Source organism: Hesperophylax consimilis, chromosome 5 (genome assembly GCF_061612785.1).
Source record: "Hesperophylax consimilis isolate HC1 chromosome 5, BYU_Hcon_1.0, whole genome shotgun sequence".
NCBI classification, from domain to species: Eukaryota; Metazoa; Arthropoda; class Insecta; order Trichoptera; family Limnephilidae; genus Hesperophylax; species Hesperophylax consimilis.
In genome coordinates this window covers 33,124,532-33,136,210 of record NC_142840.1, presented here as the reverse complement: position 1 = coordinate 33,136,210, position 11,679 = coordinate 33,124,532, and positions in this window count along the sequence as shown.

Here is an 11,679-nt window from a genome sequence, read left to right as displayed (position 1 = left end):
GTACTAGCACATAACGTTCTAACATAACACACCATTTACTGAAAAAAACATTAACTTTATTGTTGATGAACATATTAAATTAATTGATACTTTTAGGGTCTGGCTGTTCTTACATTGCTATGGGTCTCTTTATATTGGTTTAGATTAAGATTTTCTCCAGGATATTATTTATATTTAAGGAAATGAACTGCTTCTGGTCTCACGTATAAATACGTTAAATAATTCCTTACGGAAGACATCAAGTATGTATAAGATATGGAACGACAAAGAAGAGCAATTATTTTACAAACCGGAATGCTCTCAAGGCGTATTTATCACTGTAACGATGATGTTAGAAAATTACTCTACAAGACATACTGCACTGTCCTGTATACATCCGAGCTATGTACACAATACCCAGTAGCGCAATGTGGAAAACTGAGAGTGTGCTACAACAATGCATACAGGCAACTTATGCAACTGCCAGGGTTCTGCAGGGCCTCAACGATGTTCACTGAAGGGAGACTGCACTCATTCGCCGGCTCATTTCGCCACCGACTAGCCAGCCTCTGGGGCAGAAAAGTCAACAAACGTCATCGTCGTGGCAGCATCCGAGTGGTACACTCCACTCAATTATGAGAGATATATACAGATGATGCGGCAACCTCCCTGATGGACGATCCTTTAATTTTATTTTTATAATCTAAATACCTTTTTTGTTGTCATTAATTACCTGCTTTTCTCTTAAAATATATTATGGTAGCCTGGGATTGCACTATCCTCCCAGTCCTGCTGAATTAAAAACTTTTTTTTAATTATTTACACTCCCCAAACTTCGTATTCAGTATTCAATTCCAAATACATTTAATTAATAAGTTACCTCAATTTTATCTCTTAGCACCATCACTTTGGACAAATAATTAATCATTGATTTTGAAGTGACTTTGAATTTCCTTGTAATTATATTGTTACCTTTTTGTCCTTTTTCTCACTTTCTAACGCAATAACAAGCAAAATTGGTGTTGGCAGAGAAACCCTCACTCCAACCAGCAACATTCTTGACTCGTGCATGAAAAAAAATCCTGCTTGTAGATAACGATTCAGCATCAAATATGTTTGTTGAGTGGATGCTTTATCAATCTTTCTAAAATATGTCTTATTTCAAGACTAACAAGATTCTTACTGCTCTTGAAAATATTACGCAAGGAAGAATAAAACATTCATTATTATATTACTACACGAGTCAACTCAAAGAAGATTGTTATACGATATCAGCGGGAGCTTCCACACTCATTGAAACATTTCCACCCACCTTGAATTTCAGATGAATGTTGCGAAAATTGCCTTTATCTGTTGTAAAAACATAGATTAATAAATAAACAAGTATGTTGATATTTTCTTTTACATCTGTTAGTAGCCAGATTTTAGGTTTCTCAAATGTATTATGTAGATGTTAAAATTACAGAGAAATAAAAATAGAAACATACATACCAATTTAATGAGGAAAAATGTAGGTGGAGAATTTTCGCAATTTTAGATTATCTTGAAAAATGTCGTTACTTATTTTGAACTACGTTCGACGCGCGTTTGGGTGGTTAATGGGCTACAATGTAACAATAAAGAATGATGAAATATTTTCGAAGGAAACAAACACTTTGGCGTGTGACATTATATATTTAATGAAAAAAAAACGCTTTGTAATACACCACTCTTTATTTAAATTAATAATGACAGCCAACCGGGTTTCGTTTATCTTGACGAAGCTTGAGATAAGCGAAACCCGGTTGGCTGTCATTATTAATTCAAATAAAAAATGGTGTATTACAAAGTGTGTATTTACATTTAATAAATAATGAAATACTCAAATTGATATATATATATATATATTTACAGACCTCAGAACTGGTATTGTGAGTACAATATATATTATACTGGTATAATTCTCCCGTCTGGAACCCATTTTACAATATTCATGTACAATAGGGTGTATCGATTTTTAACTTTTATTTTGTTTTCAAATTCCAAGTTGAGAAAAAGTTGCTACTAGGTACCACAACTTACCACAAAAAATCCAACACTTTTTGTGGTAAGTTGTGGTACCTAGTAGCAACTTTTTCTCAACTTGGAATTTGAAAACAAAAAAAAGTTAAAAATCGATACACCCTAATGTACAAGCTATTGAAAGAATACTAAAAAAGAAGAAAAAAAAAACCTTTTTTTTTAGAAGCCCTAGCACTTTTTAGAAGCCTTTTTTTCTCCTAGCCTTTTTTTAGAAGCTTTTTTTTATTTAGAAGCCCTCGAAATTAAAAAAGCCGTCAATAATAAATAAAATATAATCAACAATCAAATCAATTTAACTGATAGTCCAATATTTAATTTATTCCGTTAACCTCTGATAAAACTGTTTCCTCCCTTCCCCCTCCCTTCCTACCCATCCTGTAATCAGTCTACTTCCTTTCTCGTTCTAGCACTAATAAGGTGTCTGCTCTTTTATTTCTATCTCTTTCACTCATTGTTTTATTTTCTTCTATATATATGTGTCTGTATGAAAATAACTTTAGTTGATATAATAAGCCCTGACGAAGCTTGAGCTAAGCGAAACCTGGTTGGCTGGTAATATTAATTCAAAATAAAAGTGTTGTTTTACAAAGTGTATTTTTTCATTTAATATAAGTAAATTTGTACTTTATTAATATATAATTTTTACTATTAATATGTAAAAGCCCCTAAAAAGGGCATTAATAATGAACTAAATAAATAAATGTAGATATAATAACCCAGTGAGATATGTGAAATCTATATAAGAACAAAATAATATTTGTTTTATCATTGAAGACAATATTAGCAACTCTCAAACGACAATTTGAAACAAAAAAATCTGAAATTGCACATTGAAATAAAAATGGATAGATTTGTCCAAGACATGATTAAATATTGCAATTTCAGGTTTACTAACGAAGATATTTCAATTCCCTAGGTTACATTCGATCCCAAACTTACCTTTTCAAATCAATTATACTGCAGTTGTTATCATCTCGTTACAAACTTCTTCTGTTTGTGATGCGAACCAGTCAACAATTTTCCAAGCCTGAAGCAATGACATTGATGTTGAATTGTATTATACGATTAAAACTAGAATACACTTCTGCTCTTTGGACACCATAACAGTAAAATCATTACTGGAAGATATTTTTGTATTATGATAATGCATGGTGAGTACTTGCGAATCATGGCATCAAGTGAATTTGCTCTCTGAGACGCACTACAAAAGTCTCCAATCAAGTAGGAATGGGACCCATTCAGTTACAGCATGAAAAGTAATAAACAATTTCGTTGATAGCCTATTTTGTACCCGGGAATGCCATAAATTATTCGTACCTAACAACTACCGTCAGGTTGGCACCACCACATGCTACGTATTACATATGACAGAATGGACTTGCTGTGCAAAATATCATGAAAAGAGATATGGTGCTGCTAAATGATATCTCACATCTCTTGACTTTTTCAACATTAACTTGAAAATATTTCTTATTTCAAAATAAATACATGAAATATAATAATGGGAGGCTGGTATGAATACCGCCGCCCCGTGAACCATTTATTGGATAAACATCACCTCTGCCATAGGTAACACCAAGTGGTTCCATGTTTGGTAACTTAGAAAGGGTGCCCGGGTTCATGGGGTGAGGTGTGTCCGGGTCTTGACGGTAGATGCGTATACCCACCAAATGCGTGGCAGGCCGGATCGGGAGAGACCGGTTGAGGGACACCTTTTGACTTCTCCAGCCGGAAATTCTCGACTCATCGCCTTGCACTGCAGTGGGAGGGATGGTTTCCTACGTCCGTCACTCCTGCACACAATGTCCCTCAGATTATTTCCCAACCATCCTACCTATTTCCTTCAAAGAACTTTCTCTCCTTCCTTTCCTGAAAAGACTCTACAGACAGCATCCCCAAAGATGGCATAGGTCCTGATTGAAATTATTTTTATGCAAGGAGAAAAATGATACGGTTAAAAACGTAACAGCATTCAAATTTCCTGTTAAAATATTAGTCGTTCAGAGTATGCGGAGAACAAGTATCTATACTTTTCATAATAAATTTCACGACGGAATGCGACAATATTAGTATGTCAATACCAATATCAATATTTGTATGAACACATGTTCTGCCGTCCTCAAATAAAAAAGCCTCGCTTTTAACCATTGATTGCTTTTAACTAATACTTTGTACTTAGGTATCCATCAATTCATTCGTGAAATGCCAGCAGTCCCGTTTTTAACAGGTAAGCGAATAATTTGACCAGCTTTTTAATAAATTAATAGTTTTTTAAATCAATAAGTTTTCTTCGTGAACATTATACCTTTTTTTACATTAGCTTAAAAAAGGACAGCTAATAAATGTTAAAAAAAACGCTTTGCAAATGGAGCCATTTCATAGCAGAAATCTCATATGAGCCAGTTTCTTTAAACACTTGCTCATGGCTTGCCAACAATCTTCAAAAAGAACCAAGCGTGCATGAAGGAATGTACGAACTTGTATGTAGGTTTATCTGTACATTTTCTATTAGTCTCCGCTAGTATCGAGCGTCTTTTGTATTTCGGCACATCTCCTCCCAGTCTACCCGTACAACACTTATTTAATCTTTCCGTTTTCAATAGGGTAGCGAGGGTTAGGGGTTGGGGCCAGGGGTGGCTGCCGGAAAACAATGGAAGCAGTTTGAATGGGCCGGGGCCGGCGGGCAGACTCAAAGGCGGCCAGAAATCAAAGCCAATCTTGAGGCCCATCCAAAAAGATTACTTTTTGGTTAAGGTTAATAAAGGACGAATTGCATGGGGCTAGCGGTACGAAACAATGAACATTTTATTTTTTTATTTTGTTTTGATTTTTTTTGTATTCGCTCAGTTGTTGCTTTTAGTCACGATATATCAAATCATTTCTTATGAACGTATTAATTAAATATCTGACATTTCTAGAGTAACCCCTCGGGAAATTACTAATTCATAATCTAGAATAATAAAATCTGGTACTTACTACTAATATTATTATTGAAAAACCATTTTTCATGAAATATTTTAACGGTGAGGTACTGTTTTATTTACTGATTTCTACAGTATTTGCACTGCTACAAAAATTATAATATATATATATATATATATATAGGTTTATCTGTACATTGTTTCGAATTCGTTGTGGGACCTATATATATATATATATAGATATATATATGTTTCGAATTCGTCGGAATGAATTAATATGTGAGCCTCGAACAGACCCTCATTAATATAGTCTTGTGTCGCATAAACAATAAAATAAATCTTGAATCTATTAATTGGTGCAAACTTTAAAGTTTCCAGAAGCTCATTACAATACTTCATCCCTTTGTATAGTAAACTATTTGCGTATTGGCTTTGTCCTTTTTTGGTAGTCCAATGCACGTCATTGTTTATGTCTGTCTGTTCTTGTTGAGAACAATTTTCTTCGTAAAGTATTTTGGTAACAGGTTATTTGATATTTTGTGAATAAATATCATCGCGTTCAAGGTCAGCACTTATTTCACTGTTAGCCAATTTAGTTCCTTACAGTTGTTAGTTTCTTTTTAAAACCTATTTCCCCTAAGTATTATTTTCGTTTTGGAGAATATGGAACCTTATTTTGTCCACTGTCGTTAAGCTAGAAAATAATCGTTAAGCTGTAGTAAAAATGTGGAGCAATAAGATTTGTGTACAGTGATTTTTCTGGAAATTTTATGACCAATTCTTCCAAAACAGAGATCTTTTTCAAATTTTATTTTGTTCATACTCAGCATGCTTGTTAAAGTTTAGTTTGGAATATAATAAAAATATCTTATATCAGAACAGTTTAAACAAATACGATCATTTTTAATTTTGCTTTACTGCATGTCTTCTTATGTTTCATTTGGGAAAACCCCTGTTAATCCCCTTCTCCCAAATATTGTATAAGTGAACAATAGTTTGAGGAACAATTGAACCAATCTGAAGATGGTTATTACGAGCTGAAACCCGTACATTAAAAAAATAATTATACGAACAAAAAAAATTCAAGATACAATTATAATGGAATTCTATCTTTAATTGTCAATATTAAAAATTAAATAAATAATTGGAAAATTTGTATATCACCGTTTTTTTTTGAAAATCACCTTGTACAAATATAACTTCTTAGGCGCTTTCTAATTATTTTAAAAAATGACCTAAAAAGGTTAAAATATGTAACGAAATTTTTAAGAGTTATAAACATTTTTTATTCATCAAATTGTTAATATTATCGCAGACTGTGAATGTGAAAGTTTTTTATAGTATTAGCTCGAAGCATTTGCACATCAGTGCATGAAATAATTAACATTTTATAAAAGTGACTGTAAGTACCATAGTATAAAGAATAACGTGTAAAGAAGTGCCTTGTGGGCGTGTTTCGTGATCCAAATATGAGCCTAATCGAAGCCTATATTTTCAAACAATACTGTGTTTCATGAAGATTACGAAATTCAAATGGGATGATATACAATTTCAGTCAAATTTAAAAGAGACAAACCGAGTACTAAATGGTCTATAACTTAAAAGTACATTTATCAGTAAGTCAGCGGCAAGTTTGTTTCCATTCAAATTTGTACAGAAGGGACTTCTAGTTATTTTTATTTTTACATGTAGCAAACACTTTGTGAAAATACATAATTATAATTATTAGAATAAAATATCGTTATTTTTAATACCACTTTATTCTACATACTTTTGATATACAAAACCAACCGGTTACGGTTCAGCCTGAACCTTCATCAGGGTTATTTATTTATTTATTTTTATTTAAGTACATAAAACAGGCATGGTGCCCAAAAAATTACATACATGGATGTTTAAATATATAATAATAACAAAATGAATAAGCTAAATATGCAGGGTAAAAGGTAAATACAAATATGTTCATAAACGATTTGTTATTGTCACACCTGTACTCGTGAGAAATTGATTAGCTAGGTACAATGTTGCTTCTCTTTAAATAAAGGGCTTCATCACAATATCCAGTTTAATATGATTAAAGGTGATACCTTTTTAATGACCAAGTGTTTAAATTGGTCATTAAAAATGTCTATTTCATTATTAGAGCCATGTATAATGTTATAATTTCTTAATGTTCGCGGTACAGGGGAAAAATATCCTGTATTTGTGTGGTAGGCTTTAATATAAAAAAATGTCTTTCATCCTCCTTGTTGATTTTCGTGATGGTATATTGATGTTAATTTGGGATAAAATGTTTAGTGTATCAACTGATGCATGTATAATTTTGTATAGGAGCAGTACGTCTGACCGTCAGTGAGTGTAGTTTATAGTGTAAAATTCGGTCATTTTAATAAAATATGTTCCAAATTGACCAGATAAACCTTCACGATAAGCTATTACACAGGTTAGTTTCCTTTGTATGGATTCAATCCTATAATTATGAATCTCATAATTGGGAGACCAAAGTGTTGATGCGTATTCGAGAATACTTCACACAATTGATTTATATTATTTAACAGTTAATTCTGTACTTTTAAAACAATTTGTGATTCTTAGCGTTAATCCTAATACTTGTGATGCACTTTTTGAAATTGTATCTACAATATTAAATCAACAACATACTTACAGTGTACTTATAGGTAAGATAGAAGAGATAGAGAGAATATCAACTTTTATGGAGGACGAGGGGAAGCAGGGGTAGCAGGGGTGAAAGTAGGTGGAGGGGAGGGGAATATGTTTAAAATGGGGCTATTTGAAAGTCTTATTGTTTATTTGGTAAATTGGTTTTTTTTTTTTTTTTTTTTTTTTTTATTAATTATACCCGCTAAACTGCTCAAGCAGTTTGTCAGCAGGTCAGTTTAACATAATATATTATCAAAGCATACAAAAAGCGAGAAATCACAATATTTAAAATATATACAGAAGAATTTAAATAAGAACTTAAATAATCACAAAAACAGAGCCATACATAAAAAAGAAACAATAAAAATTGTTGTATTCATTTTATTATTTTTTAGGGTTTTTTTTTAATTTACCGAGCTTCTAGACTGTTCAAACACAAACCTATCCCATTTCTGTGGAGCACATCTGTACCCGAGGATTTATTAAAACAGTGATCTTTATCTATTAAGCGTGTTGCGAATTCTAAAAAACCTCCCCTATTTAGGCACCTCAAGTGTTCAAAAACCTCGTTTGAACATTTCTTGCAGTTTTACCTATGTAAAATGCTGGGAAATCATTACATTATATCCTTTGAATGGATCAAAAGATTGCCTAGGTTATTATTTGTATACAAACTGCTTTAACTTCTGTTGGAAATTTTGAAACACAAGAGGATGAAAAATTATCAATGAGTAAAATTCTACGACGACCATAGATTTTATTGACATTGACGTGTTGGGTATACTATTATACAAGGATTACAAGTTTTTAAGGATTCTGTAGCAATGCTACTAGAATATTTGGGAACGTTCGCCCATGCAAAACGCATCGTAGCTAGAGCTCTCTAGATACGATGCTAGCGTTCGGCGCGCCTATCTACAGTTAGAAGATTCTCGATGCACCGGGCGCTATAAAACGGACGCATCGAGACGTGCTCAGTCTGTCATTAATCAGCAGTTACAACAGTGGCCAACCTGCGGACCCTGCAAATGCCCGCTGCCTACTAAGCGGCCACTTGGCCGGAGCCCTTCACGCCGCCGTTATTTCACCACGCTGCTACAGGCCACGGACCTACTAACCACGCCTGGCTTTACACGGAAATTAAAGGAGAGGCTACGGTTACCGTGGAATCCTCGGGATTACATCACTGCCCTGGCCCCGGATATCATCACTGGCCTGCGCTCTTCATGCGCCTAGACTCTGCGACACCTTCGCCGATCTGCGTCTCCCGCACATCTGCCGACCAGGTCCATCACATATTCGGCTATCCGGTTTCACACTGGAGTACCCAGAAGACACCACGTCCTCCCCAGTGCTGAACATATCCACATCCTCAAGTTCAGTGTCCATCAACGCGATGTCGACCCACTGACCGCATCGACCACTCCTCTGCCGTCATTGCCGCTTACACCTTTTATCATCGTCATCGGTCCGGAGTCATCTCACAACTGCGCTACTGTACTGACTCAAATAAACGCTGTGACCTCACAACCACCATCTTTAATTGTCTCACTATCGAATCCATAAAATTCTATCATTTAAAGTATGGACATATCCGTTATTTATTGCAATAGATTTGATTAAAGTGAGTTCTTCAGTTATTTTCTTCTAGTTATTTCTTCTAGTTATTTTTATTTATTTGACGATAAGAACTAACCGGCTAGCTTAGCTATTAATTTTTGGTGTGCTTTTCTACCATTTACGAATAATATGATTGTCTGAAAATATGGGGTTTGTTTCGCTCTGAATTCTGTCGAGTCTGTATTTGTTGTCTGTAAAAACAAAGGGGATGGTTATTTTGTTGTTATTCCCTATTTTACTTTGATTGACTATGAGATAAGATAAATACCTTAAATTGTAATAAATACCTTTAATTGATTAATTATTAATTTTTATTTTTTTTCTAAAAAACCTCTTAAATTATTGTGCATCGTTGTGAATAATTCAACATTGATTTAAGTATATAACGTAATCTTTTTTTCGAAATTGTTCAATTAATTTTTCACGTTATGAATATATCAATATTTGCTGTCCAATTGCCTAGAGTTTTTACGTTTGTCCAAAAATCTAACAAATATTAGTAGTAAGCCGAGGAGCAACATATAATTCCGAATATTTTTGATCGTAAAGTTTTATAATTTTTAGAGTTTTCAATTTGTCTAAATAAAAGGGACATCCAGACAGATTCGCTTATCGTACTTATAAAAAGGTTATTTTACGGAATGCGAATTATTTTTTTAAAAGTGGTATTTTCAAGGTGACTAATTACCTAATATTCGAATAAAACCATTTTGATCCTTAATTTATAGTACCTACCTATATATTATAAAGGGCTTTACTTTTGATGGACTCCCCTATATTATCGGCCATAGTGTAATCTTCAGAACATAGAAGTTACTTTGGAATATTCTCATTGTATAACCACTATTCCATTAAAACCTATATCAATATATACTATAGGTAAATATATATAATATATCAATATACATATACGATTATTATATATCAATATATATTATTAGATATATCCTCATTGATTCCTACAACTCAGACTGGATAAATAAGAAAGGTTTGTTTTTACGATTCGTTCTTATGCTCAAGAAGTTTAGTCGTGGAGTGGCTTTTATGTTTCCTCATTCTTACAACGCAGGTTCACTCATCCTTTGCTCAAAAAGTCCCTCCTCGCACTAGTTTACTTAAATATATAACAAAAATGAATATAACAACAAAAATGAACAACACAGAATAATAACAACAGTTTCTTTGTTTTTTTTTTTATTATTTAAATTTAAACCATGAAATGTTACATCAATTATTGTGAATAAAAATGACCAGATATTCATTTGGTAGATACAATATTATCTTAATGATATCAATCGAAAACATTTACAACAATTTTGCAGAAATAACTCCTCTTTCTTTAAATTAACACTTAAATTAACAAATGATTGTTTATATATATTTTCACAATATAATAATGACGGTAGGTACATTGCGACGAACAGCATTCAAATAATTGTAGACTGAATACACAATAAATAAATACATACTATATCATTGTGTTTTAAATTCAATCATTGCAATGTTTTCGTTGAGATATAGGTTAAAAATCTTTGAATGTTGCTTCTTTGGTTTTAAGCTAGGGCAAAGGTATTTGAAAACTCAGATTTAGAAAGCACGATTATTAACGGTGTAGTTAATATTTTTATATTCACACTGAATCCATCGCTTAAGCTCAAAAAGCGTTCACATTCATATAAACAAGACTTAACGATTTTGACAAACATACAATGCCAATGGAAATATAATTCACATTTGATTTACAATAAAGTTATATGTACACATCAAACAATGATAGATGCTTTGGCATTAAGAAGTGTAGGCTTAAGTACTTTTTAAGTGAAACATAAATATTTTATATTTTTAAAAATATGATCCTTACCCTGTACAAAGTTCGAACATACATACAATCATACTTTAACGCGCATTTGATACATTACATCGATTTATATCATGTAACAATCTATTTTATATACATTTTTGGTTCTCTGCACTTAGCAAACAGATTTTGTTCTGATTGAAACTTGTCGTAACTTTAAACTTTAACGTAGTTACTGTTTGCGTTATGAAAGTAGTTCGCATCTTGTTTTAGTCACTCTGTTCAGGAGAGCTGTTAAGTTCATCAGAAAAGGATTTTCTGAGCTTTTAGACACTAAGTTAACCCTTATTGACTAATGCATTAGTTCAATATCAAAATTATATTTTACATTTAGACAACTTGTCTTAAAAACATTTGGGTATTATTATGACTAGTCTATTCAATAAACCAATTTGTAAACACTAAACAATATATTATATTAGTAAATTTTGATACTTTATAATTTATAATATAATTTTCATTTTTCTATATATTATAATACACGGAAAATAAATAAATTGTGTTATATATTATTAAACAAATAAATTCATGTACTTGTTTCCGAACTATATACAATATTGTCAATTCACAATAATTTTA